The 14,581-nt window shown below is 35.1% G+C and overlaps 1 protein-coding gene across 2 annotated transcripts in view; it reads left to right on the forward strand.

Annotated features, from left to right (window-relative positions):
• Nucleotides 1-14,581, forward strand: part of GPC5 (glypican 5) — a 2,135,463-nt gene that overhangs the window by 323,438 nt on the left and 1,797,444 nt on the right. The gene's annotated exons all lie outside the window — the stretch shown is intronic.

Below are 14,581 nucleotides of genomic sequence, written 5' to 3' on the forward strand. Positions count from 1 at the left end.
GTTACTTCATCACAGGATGAGGTGTGTCTTAAGGACATCCACTGGCCCTTTTCCCTTTCCATTGGCTGGGCCAATGTCATCCAAAATGGTGACTAAAGCTTGCTGATTTGATTACCTAATCTCTCCAGTGGTTCAAATGGCTAGTAGGCTCTACCCTAAATCCTATTATCCTTTCAAAATTAAAAAAGAAGGGAAGCTTGTACCCAGTTTCATAGCCTAAGGGAGAAACTTTCTCATCCTAAAAAATCAAACTATTCTTGGATGTCAAAGGGGGAAATTATTTCACAAAAGTTGTTAAAATTTAATAGTAATTTTCCATAATGAAGGCAGTAATCTTTTGTTTAGTCTCTTGACTCCAATCTCTCCTCAGTCCAGTCTGTCCTCCACTTAGCTATCAAAGTGATTGTCTTGAATTATGGGTTGGACTGTGTCACCTCCATATTTAATAAACTCCAGGATTTCTCTATTACCTCCAAAATGAAATACAAAATCCTTCCTTTGGTTTACTAAATAATTTATTGACTGGTTTCTTCCTTCCTCTCTAGTCTTTTTAACCTTTTGTTTCTAACTCTAGTAAATTCTAGTTAACTTGACATTAATTAATCCCACATTCTGACTTATTCCATGCTCTAGGGAGTAGCAACTTATAAAATACTTGTTAGATTGTTAATAATACTTTAAAAAATTTCTCATGGTGCTTGGCATATTGCTGGGTACACAGCTGTTAAATAAGAACATTTTGATTGATATTTTACCTGGAAGAAATCATCAGCCAATTATCATTGATTTATCACCTTGGCACAAACTAGTCGATAAATAATCTATCATCAGTACAGGTCTGATCCGAGGGAATATGAAACTTAGGAAAAGTCTATTTTTGTAGAGATGGGGACAAACGCAGAATTTAGACCTGAGGGTGTATCCTGGATAGATGGAGGGATGATACAGTTTTCCTTTTTCCCACTTGGAATACTCCCTTCTGAACCAGGTTTTCAGAAACCTTTTTCTCTCTCTGAGGGAGCTGGTCCACTAATATTTAGATCTCTGCCTTGGGACTGAGCTTTTAGTTTCATGAGTGAATGGCACATTCTAGCCATGCTTCATATCCCATCCAGCCATTTATCAGGAAATCTAGTCCTACCTAGTATCTCCCATCTGCTCTGCTTTCATTTGCATTCTGTCTTCTGAACAATTTTTTCTTATTTTTTTCTCAGTGCTTAATACAGTCCCTGGTACATAGTAGGTACTTATTAAATGTTAATTGAATTTATCTTGTAATAATAATAAAATAAAATCAGTAATACTTATGCTAATGGAAATTATTTGAAAATTCTAGGCTTTGTGGCTCCCTTATCATTTTTTTGGTTCCTTGATCTGAGGCCTCATGAGGTGCAATTTGTCTCTCAAGGTTATTGTCAAATATCAAATTAGATAACTTTTGTAAAATGGTTAACAGGGTGCCTAGCACATAGTAGGAGCCTAATTAATGCGTCGTCACTTCTTGAACCCTGCCTTGTCTTCCCTACTCACTTCTAAGGTCTCTTAGGACTCAAGATATAAGCCAACTTCCTGCAAGGCTCAATGCCTTCAGTAAGGCACCCCCACCCACACATACACTTTTTAATGTTTCTATCTTTTCCCCATTTATTTCATATTTCCACTCATACATTTTCTTTGGCATCGCCATTTGCGACTTCTCTAAAGTAAATATTAAAAATCCATATCATTTCCCTTTTTTATCTTTTTATGTTACAATGATCTCTTCATTGCCTTTTTCAGTCCTCCTCCTTTTTGACATCTCGGTAAGCCTTTAACTCTGTTGATCATTTTCTTCATGATATTCTCTTCTCTTTAAGGTTTTTAATTGTAATTAAATTTATTTTTCCAGATTACATTAATAAAATTTCTAAACATTTGTTTTTTTTATATTTTGCTACCCCTGTTCTCTCCCCCACCCATCTCTGCCCCCTTTGCCCCTCTCCTTATCCCACTCTTCTCCTTTACCCAAAGAATTCAGGTAACATGATATAGGTTATACAGACATTATCTTATATATTTCCAAGCTTGGTTGTTGTGAAAAAAGACACATATTGTTTATCCTACAGAAAAATTAAGGCTCTTTTTACTATTTTGCAGATGTCTGGGCAACACTTGGGCTATCTCTCTGTAAACCCTCAGTTTTGCTCTGTGCTTGCCAATTCCTCCTTTCTGGTCACTCTTTTCCTTGTAAGTTGTCTTCGATAGTACATTGATTGCACCAGTCTTCATTGGTGATATGCCATAGCCTCATTCCAACCACCACCCATCCTTCCATTGTCCTGTAAATCAACTCCAATTGTGAGTCTTCAGAGGTTGTGATATTCTATCATTTTCAGCTACATTGCTTCATGGAGAGAGGATTGGCGTTCACAAGATGGGTTTTTGTGGCAGGGATTATCGGAAATATGGTGCTCTTTCCCCAGCTGAAAAGCAGCCTGCTTTTGTGACTTGTAATCACGAGGGGTTTAAGAGAAGCCTTTCAGACAACGCCTCCCTACCATAATCGTATGCTCTGATTTTATCATGTTTTAAAACATTTCCAACTTTTAACTGTGCTCATAATAATATTGACCTGACTTAGAAAACAGATTTTTGACAGTGTCTTAGGCTAAGCGGATGTAGCCTTGTTCTAAAAGGATAACAAGACAAGGTCAAGAATAGACTAATTAAGGAACACTTAGAGAGTTTCATGCTTATGAGCACAAATTGTGACATTTAAGCGTGTCTAAATTATGTTCAAATCATTGAAGGTATCACAACAAGGAGCAGAATGCAGAGCAGGTAATTAATAATCTATCATTTTCAGTTCAAGAGGAAATATTAATTGCACTTAGAAGAGAAGTACAGAAATTGTGTTTGTTATAATTAATTTCTTACAACTCTAAAATTGCATGTGAAATTTGCATTATTATATACATTTGCATAAACAAAAGCATAACAAATCCAGCTGAGACTTGAATGTCCTGTCTACTCTGATACAAATATATATAATAATAATGCAAATTTTATTCTCTTACAGGATGAATTTTCTTTGAGCTTATTTCATTCCAGAGTTACTAGCCATACTTTACAGAGGCAATGTAAGAAACTTTTTAGACCACATTATTAGTATGGCGATGACCATTTTAACTTAGAGCAATGCTAGCCTTACATAGAGACCAAAAAAAATTAATTCTTGCACTATACTGAGTAAGTTTTTTATTAGGATTTTGCAAGTAAAATAGTATTTTCAGGACTAAATTACATATTATCCATCTTTTTCAAGGATATCAAAGAACTATAAGATGAATCTCATTCTATAGCAAAAGCTTTGAGTTTAGAACACCAGTCTAGGAAAAATTAAAGGTGTAGATTATACAAAAATAATGGGGGGCATGAATTGACTAAAATATTAAAAGTGGAAATTATAATGGGGAAGCGTCATGAAGGATATCACCAGAGAAATATATGAAAGAATAGAAAAAAGAAGGGAACAAACATTTATATAGTGACTACTATATGCCATGTTCTGTGCTAAGTGCGTTTTACAAACATTTTATTTGATCTTTATAACAACAACCCTGCAAGGTAAATACTATTATTATCTCTATTTTATTGCTGAGGAATTGAGACAAACAGAGATTAAGTGACTTGCCCAGGATCACACAGCTAGTTAGTCAGAATTTGAATTTAGGTCTCCCCAATTCTAGAACCAGTGCTTTATCCACTTTACCACCAGCTGCTTCTCTGACCCAAAAAGAAGTCCATTGTGTAAGAAGCCTAAGAGATAATGGTAGGTTCCTCATATACTCTTTTAGTATGTAATCAATGTGTAAGAATTATAAATAAGAGCTTAGTCCATTGAATGACTCCCTTAGTTCAAGATGGTGGGCAAAAGTATTATAGCATGAAAAGGAGTGGATGGGCCATTGACAAATCTAATGATTTTCTCAATTATTCTTCTTGATCTCTCTGCAATATTTGACTCTGCTATTCTCTTCCTGGATACTCTGTCTGCTTTGGGTTTCGGTGACCTTGTTCTCTTCTGGCTTTCTTCCCATCTATTTGGCCACTTCTCTGTCTGCTTCTACTGGTTCTTCATGCATATCACACCTTTCATGTATGCCAAATCTGTGTGTCTTTTGGGGTTTATCCTTGACCTCATTTTGCTCTGTTCTGTCTCCCTTGGTGTACTCATTAGCACCCGTGGGCTCATCAGCTCTATGCACACGATTCTCCTAGTCCCTCTCCTGATCTGAATTGCTATATCAATGACTAGACATTTCAAACTCAATGTATTGTAATGTAAGAACGAAAGATCCAGGGGCTTACACTGAGAAGCCAAGCTGAAGGAGAGATCAGCTGAAGACCAGCAGAGGAGGGGCAGAGAAGAAAGAGAGAAGCTCCAACTGTCAACAGTCTTCCAGCCTGGGAGGTGGAGGAGGAAAGAAGGATTTCCTGGAAGCTGAAAATGGGCCCATCCATATGGGACCTGTTATTCCTTCTGGAACCCAAAAACACCTCCACTAGGACTTTTCAAGAACAACTACCTGAATTCTAAAGGGGGTTTTGGATTTGGATTTACACTGGCCAGAGCCATCCAGATCTTTCCTTGAGATTTCTCTCTCTCTGACCTGTTCCTGGACTCCTGAATTAAAAGGTAGTTAGCTGAAGAATAGAGATCAACCAGCAGCTGGCCAGAAGAGGGTTCAAGGCACTCAGCCTTGAACCCCGAGGACCTGGTGGGCAGCCTGCCAGAGGGGACCATGTTAGGGTTTCCTACTCCCTACTTTCCATCTTCTCCTTCCCTGTGTGAACCCAAATAAATTGTTTACTACTTTAGAATTAGGTCTGGTTGGTTTCTGACACTAGGAAAGGGGACAGAAGATTTGGGAAGAATCCCATATCTCCCCAAAAAAGGGAAAGTTAGCTCAGGATCCCAGGGATCCAAACTGCCTAACCCAAGGAACAACATCTCTCCTTGATAGTGGGGGTGATCCCAGGTTTCTGAAGGGAAATGACAGTGGGTGTCCTCCATCTCCCAGAACTATTCTCTGAGGAAACATATTCCCTCTGTCAGGGGGACAAGACTTGGGTACCTCTCTCCCAGAAAAGAGAGGGGAAGAAGAACCTTTTCTCTCCCTCTCTCCCCATCTCCTCTCTCTCCTTCCATTCCCCCTGTTCCCCTCTCAGATCCTTCTATTATAGTATCCAACCAGGAGCATGCTAGTGAATGTTTAATAACTGGCTCTCTGGGTGGGGAGAAGCAGAATTTTAAGTTTTATCTACATCATTAACATTTTCTTTATTACTTTCTTAAGTCTAGACAATGAACAAAACAATAAAGGTCTGATTTGTAATGGGATCTCCTGCATTTTTAAAAAAATAAAAAACTTTACTTTCCATCTTAGAATCAATATTGGGTATTAGTTCTAAGCCAAAAGAGTGGCAAGGGCTAGACAATGGGGGTTAAGTGACTAGTCCAGGGTCACACAGCTAGGAAGTGTCTGAGAACAGATTTGAACCCAGGACCTCCCATCTCTGCGCCTCACTTTCAATTCACTGAGCCACCCAGATGCCCCCTCTCTTGCGTTTTGCAGCAAATTCACTAATTTATATGTTATAAATTCTTACACTGAAAGTTTAACAATTTGCTAGCAAGCCAGTATGAGCAAGATCCAAAAGACACCTGTGTCCAAAATAGAATTTGTCTCTCTTCCTCTCCAAAATGTCACCTTTCCTAAACTTTCCTTTTATTGTCAAGGGTTGTTCTAGTTGGTCCTTTGTTTTCAAAGGCAACCAATGGCATCATGAATGAATGAGTGATGTCTTGACTCCATGAAATGGATCTAAGTGAAGCAGAGGTGCACAGATTAGCTTCATTCTCTCTTCTGAAGTCATCAAAGTCCAATGGCAGGACAACTATCATTTTCTCAGTCATCCAGGTTCCCCACCTCATTGACTCTTTACTCTCACTCATCCCCTATGTCCAATCCATTCGAACCTTGTGTCTCCCTTCACAACATCTCCATACAGCCACATGTGGAATTCACGTTTCCTTACCACTTCCGGGGGCTCCATATTCCAATTCATCCTCCATTCAACTGCCAAAAGAATTCTCCTAAAGCACTCATATGACCACCCCTTCCAGTCAATAAGTCGAATTGGCTTCACATTCCTGCTGGATCAAACGTGGTCCCTTTTATTTGTCATTTCAAGCTCTTTCTACTCTGGCCCCTTCCTGCCTTTGCCAGGCTTCCTATGCCCCTCTCCTCATACAACTGTACTGCTTTTATTGCTCTTGCTGCTACCCACAACAAATTCCCACCTTTGAGTCTTTCCATTGACCCTGTGGGCTGAGTCTACCAAGGCTGCTGTCTGGCTCACAAGTGACAATAGTGATGTTGGTGGATTTTAAAGCACATGTGTGTGTGAGGCTTGTAGAGCCACTGAAGAATTTGTCTGTTTTCACTGTGGGATCACAGATAAAAGAAGAAAGACTAGATTATACCTCAATAGAGCTCCTTTGATTTGAAACAGAAACACTTTATCTGGACCAAATGCATTGAATAAAATGACAGAAACGCTCCTCTTTCTCACTTCTGCCTTATAGTTTTCCTCTCTTTTTCTTTTTTTTTCTAAATACTAATTTTTTGTAACCTTAAAACATCAAGTTAACTCCCTCCTTCTCTTCACTTCCCCCATATAGAAAAGGAATATTTAACACTATATGTGTGTATGTGTGTCTTATTTTTATTTATCACATTTTTTTCTCTGGAGCTGGACACACACAAGTCAAGTCAGCCTTAATTCTACCTTCTTCAAGAAGCCTGCTATTCATCTGCTCTCTAAGATTATATTTCATCTATTCTGTATACATCCTGAACCTCATATTGATACAAACTCCATAAGGTCAGAGACTGTTTTGACCTTTTGTCATAGTCCTGTTGCTTAGTATTCTGCCTGGCATATAGTGCTTGACAATTTTTTTTTATTGGTTTGAAAACCTAGTATGAACTTGTATTTGGTTTTTCCAAATTTTTTTCTTATTTTTTAAAGTGTATTATGAGACAAGGTTCTCTACTGAGAGGGTTAAGAAATAGGGTGTAAAAATCATGATATTGTGATTTTTCAGCAGAGCAATATCAGATACAATAATAATGACATTAGCTCACATTATGTAGTCTTTTATGATTTATAAAGTGTTCTCAGCCCCTGTATTTGTTAAAATTATTCCTATTTTGCACATCAGGAAACTACAGCTCAGAGGTTAGTGGACCCATCGTCTATCCCATTCCTCCTTGGTTATAAGAGAGCATTCAGTTCTCTTGACCCCTAGTCCAAGGCTCTTCCTGTTGCCTCTTTTTTGGTGGATAATTATATTTTCCTGTTTAACAACTATTAATTGGTAAGCCAAAGCAAAATGTGATGCATGACTTCTTATTTAGAATTAGAATGTATAATCTACAAATAAATTCTGGTTGGGTTGTATCCCTTCCATTGAAATAATTCAGAGTATAGCAAGTCTGGCTGTGTCTCTGGGGGGACAGTCCTCTTTTCAGTGACTAGACCCCCAGGTGTGACATATTGACCAAGAAACATGGCAGTGGGCATGAAGAAACATCCTATTTCTCTACAATCTACCTAAGATATAAACTATTTAAAGATGCTGTACTTCTGTGCACACCTCATCGACTCTGATAGCTTCTTCCCTGTCTTCCCCAGCTGCTTAAAGTCCTCCCTTTCTTCTTCATCTCCATTTCTGCCCCAGCCAGAGTTCTAAGTGGTAGTTGTGATTATGGCTGCCTATTAAGACAGTATTTTGTGTGGAAAGATTTCCCTTAATCCTTTCTGTAAGATTTTGGGTTATATTTATTTTCCTACACATAGACTTGGTAAGATGTGCTAACAACATAACAGGAGTAAACAGAGGCTTAGAATTGAACAGAAACAGAGATTTTATTCTTTGGTGATGAATTGAATTTTCAAAAAGACTACCTCTTTCTTCTCTTGTCCACTGTGCCAGACTGTGTAGGCTCTACATAAGGTAGGGCCAGAAACAAATAATTTGTATTCTAAGCAGTGGATCAGCTTTGTCTCTAATATGGAAAAAGAAATCCCTTGTAGTACAAGGAAGTGTGTACTTGTAGTAATTATTCAGAATTACATATGTATATTATTCATATAATAAAGTACATTGTTTGGAGGAGTGTACACTTTTATTAGGCCTTATATTAATTCTCTGTGAGTGACTATCTATTTCTGCTGTTCAGAAAAGACCAAGGTTTTTACTATATACTCCAGCACCCTTGAAAATTATGTCCGTTGGTTCTTTAATCACATTTACAGAATGCTAATAATTCCAAGTAGCTTAGCCTTAAATTCTGTTCTAAAACCAATGGGAAAATGCATTAAAAAGTTACACTTTTTCTTCTTTCCTTATTTTTTATTATTTCCCTATCTTTTTTTTATTATAATTAAAGCATTCCAGATTGCATGTCAATGTAATTTTTTTTTTGAAAAATTTATTTAATTAATTTAGAACATTTTTCCCATGGTCACAAGATTCACGTTCTTTACCTGCCCTCTCTCAATGCCCCTCCTGGAGCTGATGCACAATTCCTCTGGGTTTTACATGTGTCATTGATCAAACCTCAATATAATTTTTGATATTTGTTTTCTGATATTTTGAAATCCATGTTTTTCTCTCTCACCCCTCTCACTTCCCTAAGAAGGCTGGTAATGTGATACAAGTTGTACATATATTATCATATAATTCATGGTTCCATGTTTATCATGTGAAAGAAGACACATATTGCTTACACGTTTATGTGGAAGAAATAAAGAATGATATGATTTGCATTCCGACTCCTCCTATTTTGTACTGGTGGATATCCATGTTTTGTTACGAGTCTCTTAAAATTGTTCTAGATTCTTGCCTTGCTGATAAAAGTTGTCATGTACAGTTGATTGCTTCTTGTTCTTGATGGGTAGTTGGTGAAAGGATGAATAGAAATAGCCCTGAACTTAAATTCAGGGAGACCTGAATTCAAATTCCATCATAATTCCTTACTATCTGTGAAATCATGGATAAGTAGCTTAAAGCATTTGAACCTTGATTTTGCTACTTGTCAAATGGGAATAATAATATTAGTACTTCATAGGGTTATGAGGATCAAGTGTACTAATGTAGGTAAAATGCTTTGCAATTCCTAAAATATTGTCTACATGTCAGCTATTATTTCTTATCATGTTTATCAAAGGAGGCAACACTTTTGTGGATTAGCATCATTTTGGGGATCTTGGATTGCCATCTTTTAGAACCCTAAATATTGGAAAAAACAAGTTCTGATTTTTCACCTAAATTATGATACTATTTTAAATGTGATGTCTAGTGCCTAGGCATGGTCAGAATGTTAAAGAAATTTGTTTATTTAAAAAAAATAATACCTAGTACTTTAAGGTTTACAAAAGACTTTACAAATGTTCTCTCACTTTATCTTTACAATGACCCTTGGAATTAGGTGCTGTTATTGACCCTTTCTTTTAAGTTAAAGTTTTTTTTGTTTTCTTTTGTTATTTCCATATTATTCAGTTTTAAAACCAATATTAATTAAATTAAAATAAAAATTAAATTAATAAAACCAATAAAACCATATTATTCAGTTATAAAACCAAAACCCCTAAACATATACCCAAATAAACAAGTGATAAATCATATATTTTCATCTTCATTCCTACTCCAGCAGTGCTTTTTTTAGAGGTAGATAGCATTCTTTTTCTTAAGTCTCTCAGAATTGTCCTGGATCACTGTATTGCTGTTAATTCATTATTCCACAATATTGCAGTGGCTAGGTATAGTGCTCCCCTGGTTCTGCTTATCTCACTCTGCATCAGTTTACATAGGTATTTACAGCTGCTCCTTTTGAAACCCTGTTCAGCATTCCTTATAGCATAATAGTATTCCATTACAAGCATATAGCACATTTGTTTAGCCATCCCCCAATTGAGGGACCTTCCATTGAGTTCCAAATACTTTGTCACCATCAAAAGAGCAGATAATTTTTTTTTTTTGTTCAAACAGATTCTTTCCCATTAAAAAAAAAATCTTTTTGAGATACAGACATAGTAGGCTATTACTGATTCAAAAGCTTTGCATTCTTTTAAAGCCCTCTGGGCATAATTCCAAATTGTCCTGCAGAGATCACTTTCAGAACTCCACCAGCAATGTATCAGTGTCCCAATTTTGCTACATCCCCTCCCAACATTTATCACTTTCCTTTACTGTCATATTGGCCAATCTGATAGGTGTGAGGTGGTACCTCAGAACTTTTTAAATTTGCATTTCTCTCACCAAGAGAGATTTAGAATATTTTTCATATGATTTTTGTTAGCCTTGATTTCTTTATTTGAAAACTGCCTATTCGTATCCTTTGACCATTTATAAAATTGGGGAATAACTTGGATTCTTATAAAGTTGACTTAGTTATTTATATATTTGATAAATAAGGTCTTTATCAGAGAAATTAGTTATGAAAAATTTTCCCAGTTTGTTGCTTCCCTTCTAATCTTGGTTGCATTGGTTTTGTTTGTACAACACTTTTAAAATTTAATATAATCAAAATTATTCATTTTACATCTTATAATGTTCTCTATTTCTTGTTTGTTCACAAATTCTTCCTTTCTTCATAGATGACAGGTAAACCATTTTATGTCCCCCTAATTTACTTATAATAGTACTCTTTATGTTTAAATCATATACCCATTTTGACTTTATTTTGTTATAGGATGTGAGATATTGATTTTAACCTAATTTTTGACATAGTTTTCCAATTTCCCCTGCAGTTTTTGTCAAATGGTGAGTTTTTATCCCAAAAGCTGTGTTCTTTGGGTTTTTCAAACACTAGATTACTGAGATAATTTACCCCTAATCTATTCAAAGGTTCATTAGCCAGTACTAGATTGTTTTGATGACCACTGCTTTATAGTACAGTTTTAGATCTGGTACTTACTTTTCGGCCACTCTCCTATACATTTTTTTTCATTAGTTCCCTTTATATTCTTGACCTTTTGTTCTTCTAGATAAATTTTGTTATTATTTTTCTGGTTCTATAAGATAGTTTTTTTGATAGTTTGATATGGCATTGAATAAATAAATTAATTTAGGTCAGATTGCTATTTTATTATATTAGCCTACCCATGAGCAATCATTTCCACCCACAAATGTTGAATTTTGAGTGAAAAGTGTTTTGTAATTGTGTTCATATAATTCCTGCATTTCTCTTGGCAAATAGATTTCTAAGTATTTTACAATATCTAGGGTGATTTTAAATGGAGTTTCTCTTTCTAACTCTTGTTCCTAAGTTTTATTGGAAATATATAGAAATGCTAATGATTTAGGTGGGTTTGTTTTGTATCTTGTAATTTCACTAAATTATTTCAAGAAGTTTTTTAGTTGATTTTCTAGGATTCTTTAAGTATATCATAATATTATCCCCAAAAGAATGTTGGTTTTGTTTCTTTATTGCTTACCTTAATTCCCTCAATTTCTTTTTTCTTTTCTAATTGCTAAAGCCTAGCATTTCTAGTACAGAACTAAATAATAGTAGTAATAATGGACATACTTATTTCACTCCTGATCTTAATGGGAAGACTTTTAAGTTATCTTCATTGCAGGTGATTCTTGTTGATGGTCTTAAATAAATACTATATATTATTTTAAGGAAAGGCCCTTTTATTCCTATGATATCTAGGGTTTTCAGTAGGAATAGGTGTTTTTTTTTTGTCAAGGGCTTTTTCTTTAACTGTTGGGATAATCATGTGATTTCTGCTACTTTGATTATTGATATGGTTAATTATGCTGATAGTTTTCCTAATATTTAACCAGCCTTGCATTCCTCATATAAATCCAACCTTCCTCTAATGAATATATTATATAGTGATATATATATTGATGTAGTCTCTTTGCTACTATTTTATTTAATATTTTTGAATCAATGTTCATTTCTTGAACTGTAATTTTCTTTCTCTCTTTTTGGTCTTCTTGGTTTTGATATCAGCACCATATTTGTGTCATAAAAAAGAATTTGATATGTAAAAAATAATCTTCTTTGCACATTTTGCCAAATTGTTTGTATAGTATTGGAATTAATTGTTTTTTAAACATTTGATAGATTTCACACATGAATCCATCTGATCCTGGGGATTTTTTCTTGTGGAGTTCATTGATGGCTTGTTCAATTTCTTTTTCTAAGATGGCATTATTTGTCTTTTATTTCTTTTTTTGTTAATTTAGGCAATTTATGCTTTTGTAAATATTCATTCATTTCACATATATTATCAGAGGTATTGCCATATGATTGGGGAAAATAGCTTCTAATGATTGTGTTTAATTTCCACTTTATTAAAGGTGAAATCATCCTTTTCATTTTTGATACTAGTAATTTGATTCTCTTCTTTCTTTTATTTAATCAAATTAACCAATGTTCTATTTTATTTGTTTCCTCCCCCATATAGAACCAGCTCCTAGTCTTAATCTTTTACTTTCAATATTATTAATTTCTTCTTTGATTTTTAGGTTTTCCAATTTTGTCTTTAATTGGGGATTTTAATTTATTCTCTTTCTAGTTTTTTTAGTTGCATGCCCAATTCAATGACCTGCTTTTCCTCTATTTTATTAACATAAACATTCAGCATTATAAATTTCCCCCAAGTACTCTTTTGATTGTATCTCCTAAATTTTTATTGTTGCCTCCTCATTGTCATAGTATACCATCTAATGAGGCTAACATTTAAATATTACCTGTTACCACTCTCATCTTCCCCTCCACGTAACATTTTCCCTCTTCCAGGTCTCTTTATGTGATCTAAATTTTCACATTTTACTTCTTTCTTCCCATTTCTCTTAGTGCAATACTCTTTTTTACCCTTAATTTTTAAAAATGTCATACTAAACAGCTTACTCCACTACCCTTTGCCAATGTATATGTCTTCTAACTACTATGATAATATCAATTTTTAAAAGTTACAGATATCATCTTCCATTCAGGAATATAAATAATTTGACCTTATCAAAGCCCCTAAATATTTTCTCTCTCTTATTTATCTTTCTGTACTTCTCTTGAATTTTGTATTTGTACATCAGATTTTCTATTTAAGTCTGGTATTTTCTTCTTGTATTATTTCTTGTTGCATTATTAAACTTCTACTAATGTATCTGAGAAATCTTGTACAAGTGGGAGACTCCGGAGGACCAGATACCAACAAGGGTCCTAATATTCCAAAAGGAAAAAGAATGGGTACATTAAATAATCTGCCATTGAGCTAGATGCCAATTTCAGAATAATATTCTTGAATTCATTATTAAGGGATGGTTTGTGTACACTTAAGAAAAAAGATTTCATGCCAATAAAGCAGTATGGATTGCATAAGAACAAGTCATAGTAGATTAATTTTGTGCCTTTTTTACATTACTAGAATCATAGCTCAGAATAATGTTACATTAAAAATACTTGAATTTCAAAAGACATTTTATAAAGTCTCTAATGATATTTTCCCTGAGCATAGGTATGACCATCACTTTAATATTTAATATACTACTTAGGTTCTCTATTACCTCTAAAACAAAACAATGCAACTCTTTGGTACTTAAAGTCTTTTACAGCCTTACTCTAGGCAGACTGCAGGGCACTAGGCAAGCCTTTTAACCTCTCAGTTTCCAGCCTTATGACACATTGCCCTGTTATTAGAAGCCTTATGTGAATACTCTCTCTCCTTTCTCATTCCTTTATACTGGTCACCCCATTGAAATCTCTAATTTCCTCCAAGACTCAGCTCAAAAATTAACTTCTCTACCTGTAGCTTTTTCTACCTACAAGTGCTGGTACCTTCTGTCTCCAAACCAAATTGCATTTATTTCGTATCTATTATGTTTACATGTATATAACAGTATATAACAGAGCTGGGCTCCAGAAGCATAGAGATGCCCTTTTTTAGTAAGGAATCCAATTCTATGTTCATATTCAGATTAGACCAGGTTCATTGAAAGGAGGAACTTGCCTTCTAAAGAGAGGAGGTGGGTTCCTTTTCAATGTTCCTGGCTCATTGAGGAGGAGCTGGAAGAACTTAGATTTGACTCATGTTTGGGTCTTCCCACGAGTGAATAGAAAGGTACTCGTGGTATAATATGGGTCAGGTTTAGGATTATTTACTTTACAATAAAGACATACTTTGAAGCACTCTTTCATAGGCGATACCTATAGTAATATATAACTCTTATTATCTGCTTTTAAGAGACTGAAACTTAATACCTCAAGACTTTAGACATTTTGCAGAATTGTCTAGTAACCATTTCATTCTCTTCTCCTCTTCGTACTTGTCTAATTGACTCCTTCAGGGTCCGTGACTTCTGTTTAGATATGGACTCATTCTTCTTTTGGTAAATCTGTCTTCTGTAGAGCGTGAGTTCAGACTTAAAGCAATTGCTCCAAAGCCTTTGGCTTACCAAGTTCATTCTCGGTGGCAGAGTCTATAAACAAGTTATTCCCTTTCTTACAAGATGTGG

This window comes from Monodelphis domestica, chromosome 8, assembly GCF_027887165.1.
Source record: "Monodelphis domestica isolate mMonDom1 chromosome 8, mMonDom1.pri, whole genome shotgun sequence".
In the NCBI taxonomy this organism is placed as follows: Eukaryota; Metazoa; Chordata; class Mammalia; order Didelphimorphia; family Didelphidae; genus Monodelphis; species Monodelphis domestica.